Source organism: Saccostrea echinata, unplaced genomic scaffold, assembly GCF_033153115.1.
Source record: "Saccostrea echinata isolate AGI-Se365-2 ecotype Australia unplaced genomic scaffold, CSIRO_AGI_Sech_v1 ptg000014l, whole genome shotgun sequence".
Taxonomy (NCBI): Eukaryota; Metazoa; Mollusca; class Bivalvia; order Ostreida; family Ostreidae; genus Saccostrea; species Saccostrea echinata.
The window spans coordinates 3,899,479-3,918,230 of NW_026889763.1; the positions used below are offsets into that span (position 1 = coordinate 3,899,479).

At 33.2% G+C, this 18,752-nt stretch overlaps 1 long non-coding RNA gene across 1 annotated transcript in view; it reads right to left on the bottom strand.

Annotated features, from left to right (window-relative positions):
- Positions 1 to 12,481, bottom strand: part of LOC133186640 (uncharacterized) — a 66,332-nt gene extending 53,851 nt beyond the window's left edge. The window contains exon 1 of the long non-coding RNA XR_009721081.1: positions 12,410 to 12,481. This is a non-coding gene — a long non-coding RNA (uncharacterized LOC133186640). The remainder of the gene's footprint in view (positions 1 to 12,409) is intronic.
- Between the last annotated feature and the right edge of the window lie 6,271 nt (positions 12,482 to 18,752).

Below are 18,752 nucleotides of genomic sequence, written 5' to 3' on the forward strand. Positions count from 1 at the left end.
GCACTATTCTTCTACCAATGACCTTGAATTTGCACAAATGACCTTGAATCAGGTTCATGACACATCTCCAGGACATACGCAACCTTAATATCAAGTATGAACTTTCAATGGCGCTTCAATAAAATGTTATGGACAAGACAAGATACAGTACCGACCAGACACAACCTAACAAACCCCGGGTTCGCTCTCTGGGTTCGCTTCGGGTTCGCTTGGGGTCCGCTAGTGCTGACCCCGAGCGAACCCGGAGCACACCCGTAGCGAACCCGCAGCGAACCCAGAGCAGACCCAGAGCGAACGCTGAAAGCGAACCCAAATTCAGTAGCGGTCCCAGAAAGCGAACGCGCGTTCGGTGTTGCGTAACAGAGCTGTCAATCAGGATTAGCGATTAACTCATCAGCGCGTCGACCATTCAACATGCCGAATAGGTCTGTCAATCAGGATAAGTGATAAAATGCATTGACCATCAGCGCATCGACCAGTCAACATGCCAGTTTGTAATCTAAACATTGTACAAGCAAAGCGTGTGAATGTACAGTGTAAAAATATTATTAATATGATTTTTAAACATGATTTTACAATTATATATTTTAATTCTCCGGACAACATACAATATTTACACATCTATTTTCATATTTCTTTATTTTTAAAAATCTATTAATACATTATATATTTTTATAATCCAGGTAGCATGTTACATGTATAGTTGCATATTTATTTTCTTTATTTTTAAAATCCATTAATATATAAATATACATTGCGTAAATTTATCAGATAATAAGTACTTTAATTCATAATAGAAAAAAAGAAGATAATAATGGTTATAACAATTGTTACTAAAAAAAGGATAAAAAAAACTGGTCTTCGATAAATTATAGAATTTTATTATCTCAAGATACAGTATAAAAACATGTACGTGCTTTAATTTTATTATTTTTTATCTATTTCAATTTACATGCACGTTTTAATTTATCCAGATCAACATCGAAATTATCGATCTTAATAATTGTTCATGAAAAAAATTAAGTGTACATTGTACAGTATAAATGTGCATTATGTCAATATGTATTTTGGAGAAAAAAACCTCATTTTTTTTAACTACTATGATGTTTTTTTTTTAAATTAATCTTTTACCAAAATATAAGGAAAGATTATTTTGTCAATTCTAATTATCCTACATGTATACCTTACATTGTATTTTTTTGAATTTTTGTAACTACTTGCAAGTCAGTCAAAAAAAAAAACAAAAAAAAACGCAAAAATGATTATCACTTTCCTTCGCGTCGATATATATAATTATACAGGTTTACATGTTCACGAACCTCTTACATGTACTACATGTAATTTTCGAAATACTTTATATGGATATAAAAAAAATACTAGACGGGTACGTTTTGTACTTGTGCATGAAAAGTACACATATTTCCAACATTAGTAAATTGAACTTGCAAAGATACCTTAATATGAAAACGTACATATATTTTTTTTCATTACATAGGTACCTGTATTTGAACTTTGTAATTGTCATAATTATTCAATTTTAACACTTTAATAATTATAGTTTAAAAGTGAAGCCAAGGTCATCACGTGTCGGTAATCAACCACCTGTTTCGACGATATTGCGGGTGCTAAGAGCAATTGCGGTGTTTTTTTTTAAAATTGACACTTGCTAGCTGAATGTATACTGTCTCCATGGTCACGGTATACCTGAGTATATACTCCCCCTACATTTGATGCCCCTCAAGTTACATGTACCTCGTCTGGGCACGTTATCAATGAGAAATTCAATTATTATTCTCATTTTTTTTTTTTTTTTTTTTTTTTTTTGATTTTTGAATTTGGAAACGTCATAGTTCTTTGGTACGTTGCAAGAAGAGTACATGTTCATGTAATTTGCTGCCAACTGAATGCTGAAAATCAGTAAAATAGCTTTACGAGATCTAGAGATAGAGAGAGAACACTGCATATTATTTGAAATTAAAATCGCTACAACCGGCCCATAGAAAACAATTCGAGTACGGAGAGGGGTGGGGGACTCATCGAAATAAATCAAAAGAAAAAACAAACAAACAAACAAACATCGGGCGTTTTTATCTTAATTTCATCTACTTAATCATCCGAGTTTACAGTTATTGAATTCTTGTTTTGTTTGTTTTCTTTCTTGTTTTTATTTATTTTTAAACATTTAGAATTTTGTTTGTTAACATGCCGCTCCAGTATATACATGTATGTAGTGGAGCGGGGGGGTGGGGGGGTGGGGGGGGGCATGAACCAGTAAGGAACACAAACTATTCAAATGATCATTGACATGTATTTGAAAACAACTTTAAAAAAATAATACATGTATATTCTTTTCAGTGGGCCAGTTATTAGTTTTTGTTTTGTTTGTTTTCATTGTTGTTGTTTTTTTTTATAAGTCTTCCGTTAAACTCGTCTTATAAAACAATGATTTATAGCATGGAAGTAAATTTTAAATGATCTGTAAAACGAAACTCAAGTTACACTATATGAGAATTTTTAGTGATTATCACGACCTACATATACATGTAATGGACGACAACCTAGCTTAAATATAAACTGCTAAATATGAAAACTTAGCATTTTACGTGTACAGTATGTCTTAGCTATTTCATAGATAAGATCATAATTCAGTTGTTTGTCTTTCAAACATTTGAATTACGATTTAGCAATTGCAATTACAATTGGAAGTCTCAACTTATTTTAAAACGCATGAATAATGTAAACAAATGAATTTGAAAGTTTTTTTTTAATTAAGATACTCTTATCAATTTCACTCCATCCGATACATCGAAAATAAATTTAACACCTTTTCTTCTTTTTCTTTCGAGATATACTTAGCTTGTAAGATAATAAAAATAGAAGTGATAATTCTACGTCGAATGTACGGTGAAATTCTTTGAAATTTATCAACGTTCTCCATATTGTCACTTACATGTACATGTTTCGATCGCTATAAAAACAGTAATGATCGATTTCACTACTGTATTTGGAATATACAAGTGGCGGGGCTTACTGGCGGCAAGATGAAAGCGGGGTCCGCTTCACGCATGGGTGCGTAAAGCCAACCCGGAAAGCGAACGCCGGGTTCGCTCTAGCGGACCCAGAGCTGACCCCGAGCGAACGCAGAGCGAACCCGAAGCGCACCAAGAGCGATCCCAAATTTTCTGAAAGCGGACCCGCAGCGGACCCCGAGCGAACCCAGGAAGCGAACTCGGGGTGCGCTTTGGGTTCGCTCTGGTGTTAGGTTGTGTTCGGTCGGTACTGTAGTACAGACATATGGATGAATGGTCAAGGTGATTCCTATTACCCCCCCCCCGCACCCCCATTTCAAATTTCGTTTGTTGGAATATCGAATTCCCTTGAATTTAAAATGAATGTGCATTTATAACTCAACAATAGTAAATTTACGAGTAAGCTTTGGTCAGAACCATATAAGCAATATAATGAATACTGTACATATATTCAGTTTACCCCCACCCCTTCAAAAAAACTTTATAAATGCCAGATTGACACACATTTTGACCTTTTAATATGATTACGGTGTGACCGTTGGGGCGAATGCAGCAATAAACACCTATTTTAGGTAGATCTAATTGGCATGACGGCCTGATTTAGAGAAAAAAGGTTTCTTCAGACCTTTTCCTCCCATTTTTTTATCCAAATAAATCATGGTACCAAATTTACTCTTATTATATCTTGAAGAACATATTAAAAATTGTGACCAAAAAATGGTTTAAAATTACTTTATATTATCAATTTTTTTTTACCTTTCTGCACTCCAAAAATGTCATTTTTCTGCATTAAAAAATTGACAAGCAAGAAAATTATTTTAAAGTCTTAAACGTTTTCTGAATTTGGGCAGAATGATCAAAGTAATCTTATAGAATCAAAACAGTAAAACAAAAGTGCGGGTCTATGATATAATATTTTATAGATATTACTGAAAAAGTGTTAATTGTAAGTTGAAATTGGCCATATTTTTTTTTTCTGGATTAGAATACATTTGCTATATTTGCCACAGTGTGATGATAGAATTCATAAAAAGTTAATTTAATAAATATTTCAGGACCAGCATAAAACATTTCATGATCACTGTTTTATAAACCTGCATTGAAAAATAAGAATCCTAACTTATCAGTACTCTAAATTGCTAATACTTCGAAAGCGAAAAAAACAAAAAAAACAAAAAAAACAAAAAGAAAAAATCATTTTCTTCTAATAAACCTTCCGGTGTAAAGACGAATAATGACCCCCATATAATAATGACCTGGGGGTCATATTTCAACGACAAAAAAATGACCTTCCAGCTGTAGAAAAAAAATATTTTTTTTGTAGAAAAAGAGATCTACAGGTCATTTTTTTATGTGTGCGTCCTATCAAAAATTGACCCCCGTTGAAAAATGACCCCCTTTCCAACAGAATGCATGATACAAAATTTATGACGGGTGATTAATGCCAAGGTTTGAACCTCAATGTTTGATGTTCTTCTTTATGCCCTTTTTGACCAATACTGGACGAACGCGCAATTAAAATGCAATAAAACCGCACATTGCTATCTTTTAAGCCTATTGTGTTCTCAGCACATATTGAAAATAGTAAAATGGCTACTATTGGTTATAACTGTTTAGGTAATTTCCCTTTATAACTGTCTTCCATTTGTTTCATATTTGGATATTTGACTGATTATAGACATTCATAGGTAAACAAGCATTCTGAGAATATTGCATTAGCAATACTAGTCCCCTACCCGTAAGTGTAATATGGTTCCCATAAAAAATTTTAAATGGAATTCCGTCAAAAAAAAATCATTGAAGCGGAACGTAATACAAACTTTATTTGTAACTCATCAAGATACACTTACATACCAAAAATCAGATGAAGCTCAAGTGAGCATTTTGGCAAACAGGTCTCTTGATTTATTATTTTTATTTTGCCACCTAAAAGTTTCAACTTTAATCCGCTTTAATTCACAAGGGGTCATTATTCTACGGGGGTCATTTTTCTTTACGTGGGGTATGCAGGTTTTTAGGATGATGACTATTTTTCTACGGGCAAAAGGGTCATTTTTCGACGTCGAAAAATGACCGGGGGATCATTATTCTATGGGGGTCATTATTCGTCTTTACACCGGCACAAAATATAGTTACTCGCTTAATGCTTTTTTTTTATGTACGTTAGGTTTTTGATTAAATATAGTTTAATTAATATTGTAGAATCCAAATTTAATGTAAGAACTAAAATATGATGCAGGATTCTAGAAATAAGGTTCCAGACAAAATACTGCTCTAAAGCTCAGAATCCCCAAATGTTAGGTTATTCATATTTCATTTTTCAGGGTGTAGGATCTTACCAGCTATATCGTGCACACTGTCTTATCATTATCTCATCCAGCATTTGGTGGAGGAACATCGAAGTGCTCAAAAAATATATGTACCTGCTTTTCTCAATTTTGAAATTTTAACTAAAAATAACATTAATAAACATTTTTCAACAATCAGCTATACATGTAATAATATTTATATAATAGCTTGACTAGAAGCCACATGTCCGTGAAGGGGGGCATCAATTTTATACGTTTTGTAGCTGCTCATTATAACCTTTCAATCAATTTTCCTATTTTTGTCTATGCGTAATGACAAATGTTCACAGGTGCATTTTTTACAATATATGACCGTCTTAGCTTAACCATGGGCTGTTACATGTAACCATGAGGGTCGTGAGTTTTCAAAATTTTGGTAGAGGGCTGTTTATTATAATCATGCAAGAAGAATATTTTGTAGAATTCTAGAAGTGAAGATTGATTGTTTATATATTGTTTTAAGTCCCATTAGAGAATTTTCACCCGTATAAATACGTCACCGCATACCAGTGAATTCGAAGGGCTTCAAATTTAGATCTTTACTCAGCACTCAGGGCCATTGAACAGTGAGGGGTCTTTATTGTGCCAACACCTACTGTGACACGGGACCTCGGGTGACGCAGGAAAATTTTTTAAAGTGTTTTTAATTAATATAACCATATTTAGACAGTCTTTGATTTCACAATTTTGAAAGATTATCTAAGCCTGAATTCAAATCATGCAAATGGGTTGTTTGCTAGATGACCATGTGTAAATTAGAAAAAAATATATTAAAGTCTTCCTCTAATCGTTATTAACTTATTTTTTAAAAATGTTCTCATAATTTAGATCAATTATATATTCATGAGATCTCTACTATTTGCATCAAGATGCTTAAAGAAATGTATGAATCTGCAAGCATCACAATTGTTTACGTGACAACAAAAGCAATATGCCTATTCCTCTTATCATTCCCTGATACAGAAACGTTTTACACCGTTCAAACAAACAAGAGTTAATAAGAAATTATATTATACAGTACCGACCGGACACAACCTAACACCAGAGCGAACCCAAAGCGCACCCCGGGTTCGCTTCCTGGGTTCGCTCGGGGTCCGCTGCGGGTCCGCTTTCAGAAAATTTGGGACCGCTCTGGGTGCGCTTTGGGTTCGCTCTGCGTTCGCTCGGGGTCAGCTCTGGGTCCGCTAGAGCGAACCCGGCGTTCGCTTTCCGGGTTGGCTTTACGCACTCATGCGTGAAGCGGACCCCGCTTTTATCTTGCCGCCAGTAAGCCCCGCCCCTTGTATATTCCAAATACAGTAGTGAAATCGATCATTACTGTTTTTATAGCGATCGAAACATGTACATGTAAGTGACAATATGGAGAACGTTGATATAAATTTTTCAAGAATTTCGCCGTACAGTGTACATTCGACGTAGAATTATTACTTTTATTTTTCTTAACTTACAAGCTAAGTATATCTCGAAAGAAAAAGAAGAAAAAGGTGTTAACTTTATTTTCGATGTATCGGATGAAGTGAAATTGATAAGAATATCTTAATAAAAAAAAAAGCTTTCAAATTCATTTGTTTACACTATTTGTGCGTTTTAAAATAAGTGTGAACTTGCAATTGTAAATGCAATTGCTAAATCGTAATTTAAATGTTTGAAAGACAAACACCTGAATTATGATCTTATCTATGAAATATATGTAGCTGAGGCATACTGTACACGTAAAATGCTAAGTTTCATATTTAGCAGTTTACATTTAAGCTAGGTTGTCGTCCATTACATGTATATGGAGGTCGTGATAATCACTAAAAATTCTCATACAGTGTAACTTGAGTTCCGTTTTACAGATCATTTACAATTTACTTCCATGCTATAAATCATTGTTTTATAAGGCGAGTTAACGGAAGACTTATAAAAAACAACAACAACAACAATCAAAAAACCAAAACAAACAACCAAATAAAAACGACTAACTGGTCCACTGATAAGAATATATTATTTTTTAAATTGTTTTCAAATACATGTAAATGATCATTTGAATAGTTTGTGTTCCTTACTGCTTCATGACCCCCCCTCCCCCGCCTCACTACATACATGTACATATTGGAGCTGCATGTTAACAAACAAAATTCTAAATGTTTAAAAATTAAAAAAAAGAAAGAGAACAAACAAAACAAGAATTCAATTACTGTAAATTGGCTTGATTAAATAGATGAAATTAAGATAATAACGCCAGATGTTTCTTTTTTTTTTTTTATTGTTTTATTTCGATGAGCCCCTGTGACGTACATATTGTCGTTTTGTACATATTGTCGTCGGCGACAATATGTACCTACCCTCACTGCACATATTGTCGTCCATCGGTATATATTGTCGCCGGCGACAATATGTACCGAGACGAGCCTTATTTTCTTCCTGCATAATGGACGACAAAATGTACAGTCAAGCACCAGCACAAATTGTCGTCGGCGACGATATGTACAGTCAAGGTCGGCATATATTGTCGTCGATATATTGTTTTGACGAATACTAGTATTTACTTGAGCAGGAAAGAGATATTTACATACACACACACACACGGAGGTAGACAAACAGCATTACTAGCAATGCTGTAGGGAAAAAACTTTTTTGGGCAGTAAATTGTGTCCAGGATTGTTGTACATCACTATGATGTCAAAATACCTTAATTCTTGAGATATCTGATAAATCAGCCTATTCTTTTTTCTTGTAAAATATACTTTGAGATTGAATACACGTTTTAGTTTTTTTGTTCAGTAGTAATGATTTTTTTGGAAATTATTTTTTGCGTTTTTCTTATATATTATTATGTACCTATATAATTGGTGTTGAGGTTCACATTTTTAGATCACCTGAGCTGGAAGTTCAAGTGAGCTTTTTTGATCACATTTTGTCTGACCGTCCCTCTGTCTGTAAACTTTTCACAATATCAGCTTCTTCTCAAGAACTACTTAGTTAATTTCAACCAAACTTGCCACAAGGCATCAGTGGATAAAGGGGATTCACGTTTGTTCAAATGAAGGGCCAGGACCTCTTTCAAGGGAAGAAGTAAATGGTTAGTAAAAATTAAGTGACATCTTTTAAAAATCTCAAACACCACTGTGTCAGAAATGATGAAACTTCATTATGAGGTGTAGATTCAGTTTTACATGTATTCAGATCATGTCCCTCGAGGAGAGGGTGTGGCTACAATAGGTGATCAATTTTTTTTCAAAGAATATTTAGGGGAAAAAAATCCTATAATTTTTGTGCTGGGTCAGAAGAGATGATACTTATGTGAAAGCTTCGTTTTATAGCGTACGATCAATTTTGCGGAGCTGGCACGAAAAAAAAAACCCTCACTGCTCAATGACCATGAGTACAAAGTATAGGTCTAAATTTGCAGCCCTCCACCGGCAAGTGGTGACGTCTACGAATGAAAAATTCACGAGATGGTCATTATAACAACAAAGACAAAATCATTTTTGTTCAGATTATGACCCCAGGGAATAGGTTGGGATCACAATGGGTGATTAAAGACTTACATAGGAATATATACAGAAAATCGTTAAATATCTCAAAAACCAGACAGATGTAGGACCGGCGCACCCCCCCCCCCTCCTTGGTTTAATTTTTTTGTCTGCTTTGGTAAATTCTGTTTGATTAACTTGTATATACTCTCAATTTAGTCCACATATAAAATTTCATAATTTAATAATTTACTTAACATATACAGTAACACACCTTTACATGCAAATGACTTTTTAAAATTTTTAGACTGTCAAAAAAAAAATTCCGAACCCCCTCCCCCCTCTTTTGTCTGAAATTTCTGGATCCACCACTGAGAACAGCAGTAGGCCCATGAATAGTGATACTTATATGGAAGTTTCCTCAGATTCAAGCATCTTCAAATCAAACCGGGCCTAGACTGGGGCCACAATAAGCGATCAAATTTTTACATAGGAATATATGGGAAATTTCTTTAATAATTATCTTCTCAAAAAGAGATCAAGGCAATGTAACAGAGCAAAACAAAGCAATGATTAGTCATATTTATATGGATTGTTGATTGATTGATTATTATTATACCTCTACTGATTTTTTCCCTATATAACATTAGATCGTTAGATGTGACTATTTCCCTAGAAATCATTAAGAATGGACTAATCCCCGTGTGTTACTCAAGTGAGCTAGTCCCCGCTTCGAAAGCTAATTCCCAGTTATCCGCAATCCTCTAGGTTTTACATTAAAATTGGTATGATATGTGAATTGACTAATCCCCGTGTGTTAGTTCAGTGAGTTAATCCCAGCTTTGAAATCACGCTATCTGAATCCTCTAAATTTGTATCGGTATAATAAAACAGTTAAAAGCAAATCATTGCGGGAGTTAGCAAGATTCCAGTTCCCCTCGACCAGGACTATTTCCCTCGACTTCGCCTCGGGAAATAGTCCTGGCCTTGGGGAACTGGAATCTTGCTAACTCCCTCAATGATATACTTTAATTGTATATTGTTATTTAACACCGAGTTGGCAATATTTCAGCCATATTTCGACGATAACATTCAGTGTATATGACCATTTTTGAAGTTCATAGTTTCTCTGGCCATATTTATATGGACCATTGTCGTGCATTGCCATGCGACATGTTCTGATGGATGACAATATGCACGGTGAGGGTAGGTACACATTGTCGTCGGCGACAATATGAACAAGACGACAAAATGTTCCGTCACAATCACGCTGCATGAAATAGCATACGAAACACGTCAGTGTGATATACACCCCAATTACATTCACAAAACTACCAACAAACAACAAAGGAAGTCCTTAAGCAACAATATCTGTGGGGCTACAATATGTACAGTGAGGGTGAGGCACATAATGTCGCCAGCGACAATATGTACATGTGTTACTTTTCAGCCGGCGACAATATGTACCGATGGACGACAATATGTGCAGTGAGGGTAGGTACATATTGTCGCCGATGACAATATGTACATGTACAAAACGACAATATGTACCTTCACAGCCCCCCACTCCTCTCCGTACTCTAAGGGCCGGTTGTAGCGATTTTTATTTCAGTAATATACAGTGTTCTCTCTCTCTCTCGTAAAGCTATTTTACTAATTTTCAGCATCCAGGTGGCAGCAAATTACATGAACTTGTACTCTTCATGGAACGTACCAAAGAACTATCACCTTTCCAAATTCAAAAATTAAAAAAAAAAAAAAAAAAAAAAAAGAAGAAGAATTGAATTTCTCATTGATAACGTGCCCAGGCGAGGTACATGTAACTTAAGGGGCATCAAATGTAGGGGGAGTATATACTCAGGTATACCGTGACCATGGAGACAGTATACATCAAGCTAGCAAGTGTCAATTAAAAAAAACCCACTGCAATTGCTCTTAGCACCCGCAATATCTTCGAAACAGGTGGATGATTACCGACACGTGATGACCTTGGCTTCACTTTGAAACAATAATTATTAAAGTGTTAAAATTAAATAATTATAACAATTACAAAGTTCAAATACAGGTACCTATGTAATGAAAAAATATATGTACGTTTTCGTATTAAGGTATCTTTGCAAGTTCAATTTACTAATGTTGGAATTACGTGTACTTTTCATGCACAAGTACAAAACGTACCCGTCTAGTATTTTTTTACACCCATATAAAGCATTTTGAAAATTACATGTAGTACATGTAAAAGGTTCGTGAACATGTAAACCTGTATAATTATATATATCGACGCAAAGGAAAGTGATAAGCATTTTTGCGTTTTTTTTTTTTTTTTTTTTTTTTTTTTTTTTTTTTTTTTTTTTTTTTTTTTTTGACTTGCAACTAGTTCAAAAATTCAAAAAATATACAATGTAAGGTCTACGTGTAGGATAATTAGAATTGACAAAATAATCTTTCCCAATATACATGTATTTAAATCAAGCTATTTATTAAATTTTGGAAAAAGATTAATCAAAAAAAAAATATAGTAGTTAAAAAAAATGAGATTTTTTTTCCTCCAAATTACGTATTGACATAATGCACATTTATACTGTACAGTGTGCATTTAATTTTTTCATGATCAATTATTGAGATCGATAATTTCGATGGTGATCTGGATAAATTAAAACGTGCATGTAAATTGAAATAATAAATAAAAGATAATTAAGTTAAAGCACGTACATGATCTTATACTGTATCTTGAGATAATAAAATTCTAAAATTTATCGAAGACCAGTTTTTTTTATTTTTATTTTTTTTTAGTAACAATTGTTACAACTATTATTATCTTCTTTCTTTATACTATGAATTAAAGTACTTATTGTCTGATAAATTTACGCAATGTACAATGTATATTTATATATTAATGGATTTTAAAAATATAAAGAAAATAAATAAGTAACTATACATGTAACATGCTACCTGGATTATAAAAATATATAATGTATTAATAGATTTTACAAATAAAAAATACTGAAAATAGATGTGTAAATATTGCATGTTGTCTGGAGAATTAAAATATATAAATGTAAAATCATGTTTAAAAATCATGTTAATAATATTTTTACACTGTACATTCACACGCTTTGCTTGTACAATGTTTAGATTACAAACTGGCATGTTGACTGGTCGATGCGCTGATGGTCAATGCATTTTATCACTTATCCTGATTGACAGACCTATTCGGCATGTTGATTGGTCGACGCGCTGATGAGTTAATTGCTAATCCTGATTGACAGCTCTGTTACGCAACACTGAACGCGCGTTCGCTTTCTGGACCGCAACTGAATTTGGGTTCGCTTTCGGCGTTCGCTCTGGGTCCGCTCTGGGTTCGCTGCGGGTTCGCTACGGGTGCGCTCCGGGTTCGCTCGGGGTCAGCACTAGCGGACCCCAAGCGAACCCGGGGTGCGCTTTGGGTTCGCTTTCTGTTAGGTTGTGTCTGGTCGGTACTGTAGTAATGTGTTCTTTTAGTAAATATACTATGGAATAAAGAAAGACATCATGTCCTTATGTGAACACATTACTGATATTCCTGATTACTTACAGTGTGTGTAAATTTAACAAACTGTCGAAGGCATTTTCTTCCACCGTGGTGATTTGATTCCTTCCCAGATCCCTGGAAAGTGTTCAATTAAATTATCATCAACAGTATTTAACTTATTTGTTATCAACAATCATTTTAATTTCACGTCGATCAAAGGGAAAATTCAACCACGATTATATCCATCATAAAGGTGACTGAAATTATTGTATTATGACTCAGCTTCAATTTCTGTCGGTTTGATAAATTTTAACTTTTCCATTTTTTTTTCATTTATTTATTTATACGTTTATTTATGAACAATTCATTCATTCATTTTTGAGCAAAATAATGTTTTATTACAAACATTTCTCTTAAAGAAAATCGTAAGTAATAGAAACAATTATATCAGCATAAATTCCTGTAACTTTTATAACTTTTTAAATTAGAATAAAATATATTAAGTCTGCGATAAAAAAAAACAACATTAATTATAAAAGAGCTTGCAATGTGCTTATAAAAATATAAGGGATTTGACCATGCTCATTTCATTTGCAAATTTCGTGTTATATATACGAGGGGCATTTGAAAAGATCTGAGAACTGTTTGATAAAATATTAACCGTTTAGCAAAAATTATTTAGTTTGATATCATGAAAAAGAGATGGAAAGTTTGCACTTATTTCGATGTCACTTTCTTATTCTTATGACGTAATAACTCCGAAAATGACGTCAGAATCTCAAATTTTTAGCATACTGAAAAGTCGGTAGAATAAGACTGAAAGAATGGTACTCTATGGAACGCCGCAGCTGCCTTATATGGAGAACATTCATTATATGTTGATACTTTAACATTATATGTTGATACCTCAACATTATATACTGAAAGTTTGTCATTATATGCTGATACTTTGACATTATATGCTGATACTTCAGCATTATAGGCTGATACTTTGTCATTATATGCCGATACTTCAACATTATATGCTGATACTTTGACATTATAATTACATTCATTGAACTAGTCAGATGTTTCTCATTGAGTGTATATATTGTGAAGTTTTACAAAGTACATTAAGTTGACTTTCTCATGGAGTGTTATGTAATTCTCATTACAAAAAGTGTTATACTGCATTAGTAGTTTCGTCATTTTGTTAATAAATGACCTTTTTTCAATTCAAACTGTGTTTATCTTTTTGCTGCAAATCAAACAAAGCTAATAGTTTTGCTTGGGCGAGATGACAAAAATGCTAATACTTCAACAATATATGCTGATACTTTAACATTATATGATAATACTTTACTATATTGTGCTTTAAAAATAGAAAAATAGGTAAAACATCTGGATTGTGATACCAAAATCGTCCAAAAGGCATGTAACAGAACGTGTGTGAGAATACAATCTTAGACAGTTACATCAAATCAGGTGGATTACTGCAGGTTGTTCGACGTATACACGCCTTTTCTCTGTTAAACAGGTCTTTTAGGCCAGATTTTAAACGTTCAAGTGGTTGAAGACATTTTGATTGTTGTTCACATTCATCATTTAACGGAAATTTAACGTTGTATCTTAAAATATGTAAGTGTTATGCCAAAATCTTTATAGGATGCTTCAATGCATTTCTATTAATCCTTTTGATGAAAGTTCAGCAGATCCTTGAACTTAATGTTATAAATAAATGTATAAAGTTTGTCTACTTAATAAAGTTGGTAATTTTAAGCAGTTTAAAGGACAGTGGTAGATATATGTGTGAAAGAGTCCCCCCCCTCCCCCTCCCCCCCAAAAAAAATGAAGAATAATGAAGTAAAAAGTAAGAGGGTGAAAGAAAGAAAAAAATTGAGACAACTTTTATGTTCTTGATATTCAATAGAGAAAACCTGAATCTTGAGAAAACCTTAGCCCTTATATGTTCATTTTTACTACAAGTACTTTGACTTTATGTTGTCATTAATATCCCCCCATCTTGAAATCCTGTATACGTCCCTGGAATATGTTTACTGGCTTACAAGTTACATAAATTCTGATAAAGTTCAAAATATTTTGTTTTGAGTTTATTACTTTTTAATTTTTTTTGGGAGGGGGGTTGGATGGCAAGATTACAACTGCGTAAATATTCATTCAGTTCAAACTAACTTCATAAGCTCAGTCTCGATGATTTTACAGTTTTAGAATGATCGCATGCATGACATTGGATGTAAGACCAGAATAAATAGCCCAGTTAAAAATGCAATGGCATCTAGATTCTGGAAAATGTTTTTTTGAGTTATAGGTAGCCTAAATTACTATGTAGATGTCATAATGTTGAATAAAATCCCTGAACAATCCCCTTAATACCGATTTGAAAATTACATATAAAAGTGCAGATCTATCAAGAACTTAAAGGTGCTTAGACACAGATTTGAAATTTATATTTTCTCAAATTTTCTGTATAATATCACAACTTATATGTTGCTATAGCATTTCACACGAAAATAAAATTAAAAACTTTTTCAATCTGGAAATTATTGAAACTACGAATTTCGGGAGGCGTTTGATTAACACATCTTTTCACTTTCACAATTTTTAACTTTAGCCTTAATACTTAAGAAAAGTAGCAATTTTGTTGTGTATTAATGAATAATATTACATCTATAATCCAGAAAATTCAGAGTAAAAATGTGCAAAATCAAAACCCACTCACTTAAGTATTGTCAGTCCGTGCTCAGTGTTGTGTAGTTGTGTACAGAGTTTAACAAATTGAATACACCCGTGAAACGTAAACTGTTTTTGTAAACAGGGCACGAGCTCTGTTGTTGTTAATGTTTACCTTTAAAAGGGTGTGTCCAATTGTTAAACTCTGCACACACCACTGAGCACGGACTGACAATACTGGTGAGAGGATTTTGCTTTCTACATTTCTACTCTGAAATTTCTGCATTATAGTTTTAACATTTTTCATTAATAAACAACAAAATTGCTGCTCTTCTAATGTAATAAGGATAAAGTTAAAATTTGTAAAAGTGCAAGGATGTGTCTATCAAACGCGTCAAGAAATTCAAAGTTTCAATAACTTCCAGATAAAATAAGATTTTTATCAAATTTTCATATGAAATGCTATAGCAACTTATAAGTCATGAAATTATACAGAAAATCTGAGTAAATATTAACTTCAAATCTGTGTCTAAGCACCTTTAAGTGCTGAAGCGTGGTTCTGAGGCCGGAATGTGCGTGTGTGGGGGGGGGGGGGAGGAGGAGGAGGGGGCTATCATATTATGGAAATTAATAATTTGTCCTTGAAAATGCTAACAATAAATCAGTATGTCCTCCACTGGGATGTCTTTTGCCTGATGGTAGCTCCACCCCTCTCCCCCCAAAAAATAGAGTTTTCGAGTTTGGATAGACTTTTTTGTTCAGTGTATGTGAAAATAAATAATCTGTACCTGGTCGATCTAGAAAATGAATAATCTATCATTCACGTAGTGACATGAAAATAAATAATCCGACTCGAAAAAAAAAATTGCACCCCCAAACGAATCATGTGTGTCCACTAAATTGTACTATTCTGCTTTGATGTCCTGTACCATTAATGATTTGAAAATAAAACAGCCAAGTTTTATTACCATGAAGAGTTCCTGAACTTCCAAAATATCTTAAAATTTTTGAGCATTGCAAGCGCTTTTTGCAAAGCTATCTTTGTTTAGTTCACTCTCAATATGATATATTTACTCTCTATCCCTTCCCAAATACACCAGTATACTCAAGACTGCTCACACGTGCCCCCTTCCCCCTTTCGTCCCATCAATTTGCCAATACATGTACATGTATACATACTAAAACTAGGCAATTGAAAACATTTTTTTGTGTGGATTTTTTCTCTTGTCAAAGAATTTTAGTGTGACGATCCCGATGTTTAATCTATTTTTAAAGCACCAAATTGTGAAGTATCAGCATATAATGACAAAGTATCAGCATATAATGTTAAAGTATTAGCATATAATGTTGAAGTATCAGCATATAATGTTAAAGTATCAGCATATAACGTTAAAGTATTACAGTGGCTGCAACGTTATTGTTGACAACTTACACGAACAATCACGTTACACGAACGATTCCGCAAGATTAACGCACGATAAAATCTGTTACACGAACGATCCTTCACGTACACGATTCTACATGTTACACGTTCTTACACGATTGCTAACGCAAACGCACTATTCTTCACGCAAAATAGTGCAAATTCTTTAGGAATGGATATTTTCAAAACGAAATTGGGCTTAATACTTATTTTAGATTTCAAATAATTATTGATATTATGTCATCGACTTTGAAAAATGAAAAAAAAAAATAGAAATGGATATTTCTCCAACTAAATACATGTAAGACTTATTAATTATTTTCGATTACAAATAATTATCTACGTAATTCTCCGACCTATGAAAACTGATTTTTTCGTTCTTTCAGAAGATGTACGTGTAGGTGGACCGTGAATTTTGATTGAATTGGATTTCATAATATGCAGAAAGGCATAAGTTTGAAAAAACATGGCATGAAAATGAATTAAATTATAAGTTATATCCATGTTTCCATTTATGAATCTCTAAAATCAACAATTATTTTACAAATCATTTATTTGCAGAAATTATAAAAATAATCTAAACTAAGCTCCAGAGATAAACACTGATAAACGAAACCCCGACAATCATGTCGTGTACATGTACATTTGCCGACTAAATATTTATGTAAGCATTGAGAATTGTTTATTTATTTATTTGTAAAAATATCTATTTTTGATCTATTGATTTTAAAAATATTTTGACCATAATTAGCAGTAAACATAATTAACATCAGAGAAAAATCCTTAAACATCTAAGTACGGTTTATCACAAAAAATCACGCTATCTGACGAGAACACAATATTGTACGACTTACTATATTGCTTATTTCCAAGCGATAATTAGTTCGTTCTGTTTTCAAGTATGTAAACCGCGCTTCATTTATTTTATTTGGATTAAAAAAAAAAACAGACTAGCGAAATGCTTGTATAACAAATAACATTCCGATAAAAACTTACAAAACGAAATTTAAACGTTTCTTAACGCACGATCACGCACGATTAAAACCGCTAACGATTGAGTCTGATAAACGCACGATCTCGCAAGTTAAACGAACGATCACGCACGTTACACGAACGATTCTACACGATTGGCTTGTCAACAATAACGTTGCAGCTACTGTAGCATATAATGATAAAGTATCAGTATATAATGACAATGTATCAGCAGTCTAGACGAACTCCAAAAACAGCGTTTCCGGAAGTAAGAAATTGAGACTGAAAAAGACTCCGAAAAAAGAGTCCGCGCATGTGCACACGCACAAAAATTGGCGATTTTTCGGCAAAAATGATGGGTCTTCAAAAACTGTCTGTGCAAAGTTTTGGAAAGTATGGCAATTATGCCCGTACTCAGAAATGCTAAATAAAAGACTTTGGAAGAGATCTTATTTGTCAGATTTTTTATTTTATTTGCAAAAAAGGAGATATTTACTTTCAAAGTTGACGTTTGAAGTCAGATCAATAATAGAGAAAATGATACGTTTGAGAAGTAAATATGCATAATAAAAGGGATATATATGCAAAATGGGATAATATATATTGTAACTGTTAAAAACTTGACTGAATTTTACACATAAATTAGCATTCCGGTATTTTTATTTGTGTACGACATCTGAATTGAACGCGTAAGTTCTTACCATCGTTATTTACCGATTTATTATCACATACGAACAGATATTATTATGAAAACATTTTTAAAACTATTGGCTATCAATATGAAATCTTTAAAAACCACTCTTCTAGAAATTAAGGTCACAACATGTCTTTTAAAAATGAACCTGTGAATATCTCTGCTCCATGGGGAAAAATACGCATTTTCTTATTATGATAAATACAAGTTGGGTGTCTTCAAAAACAAATAAAAGCACCTATATTGTAGGAACAACATAAAATTTAAATCAAGGAGACAATAAATCAAATAAGAAAATAATTCTTACCGACATTATTGAATTCAGTGTCGTATATCCAATTTACTACTATGCAAGAGTTTGAAGCAATAAATAAGTCAATATCCACAAAATAATTTAATAAATATAATTATCCATTCAACAAAAATCAAAATAAAGTCACAATGCACTAAATACAGCCATCATACACCCGTATATTTGGAGAAAGCGAATGACAATCCATCGTTTGTTTACATCGGACGCCATTTTGCCGCAATGCATGATGGAGCCAAAGACTTCGTTTTCGGAGTTCACGCCGTTTTTAGAGTTCGTCTAGACTGATCAGCATCTAATGTTAAAGTATCAGCATATAATGTTAAAGTATCAACAT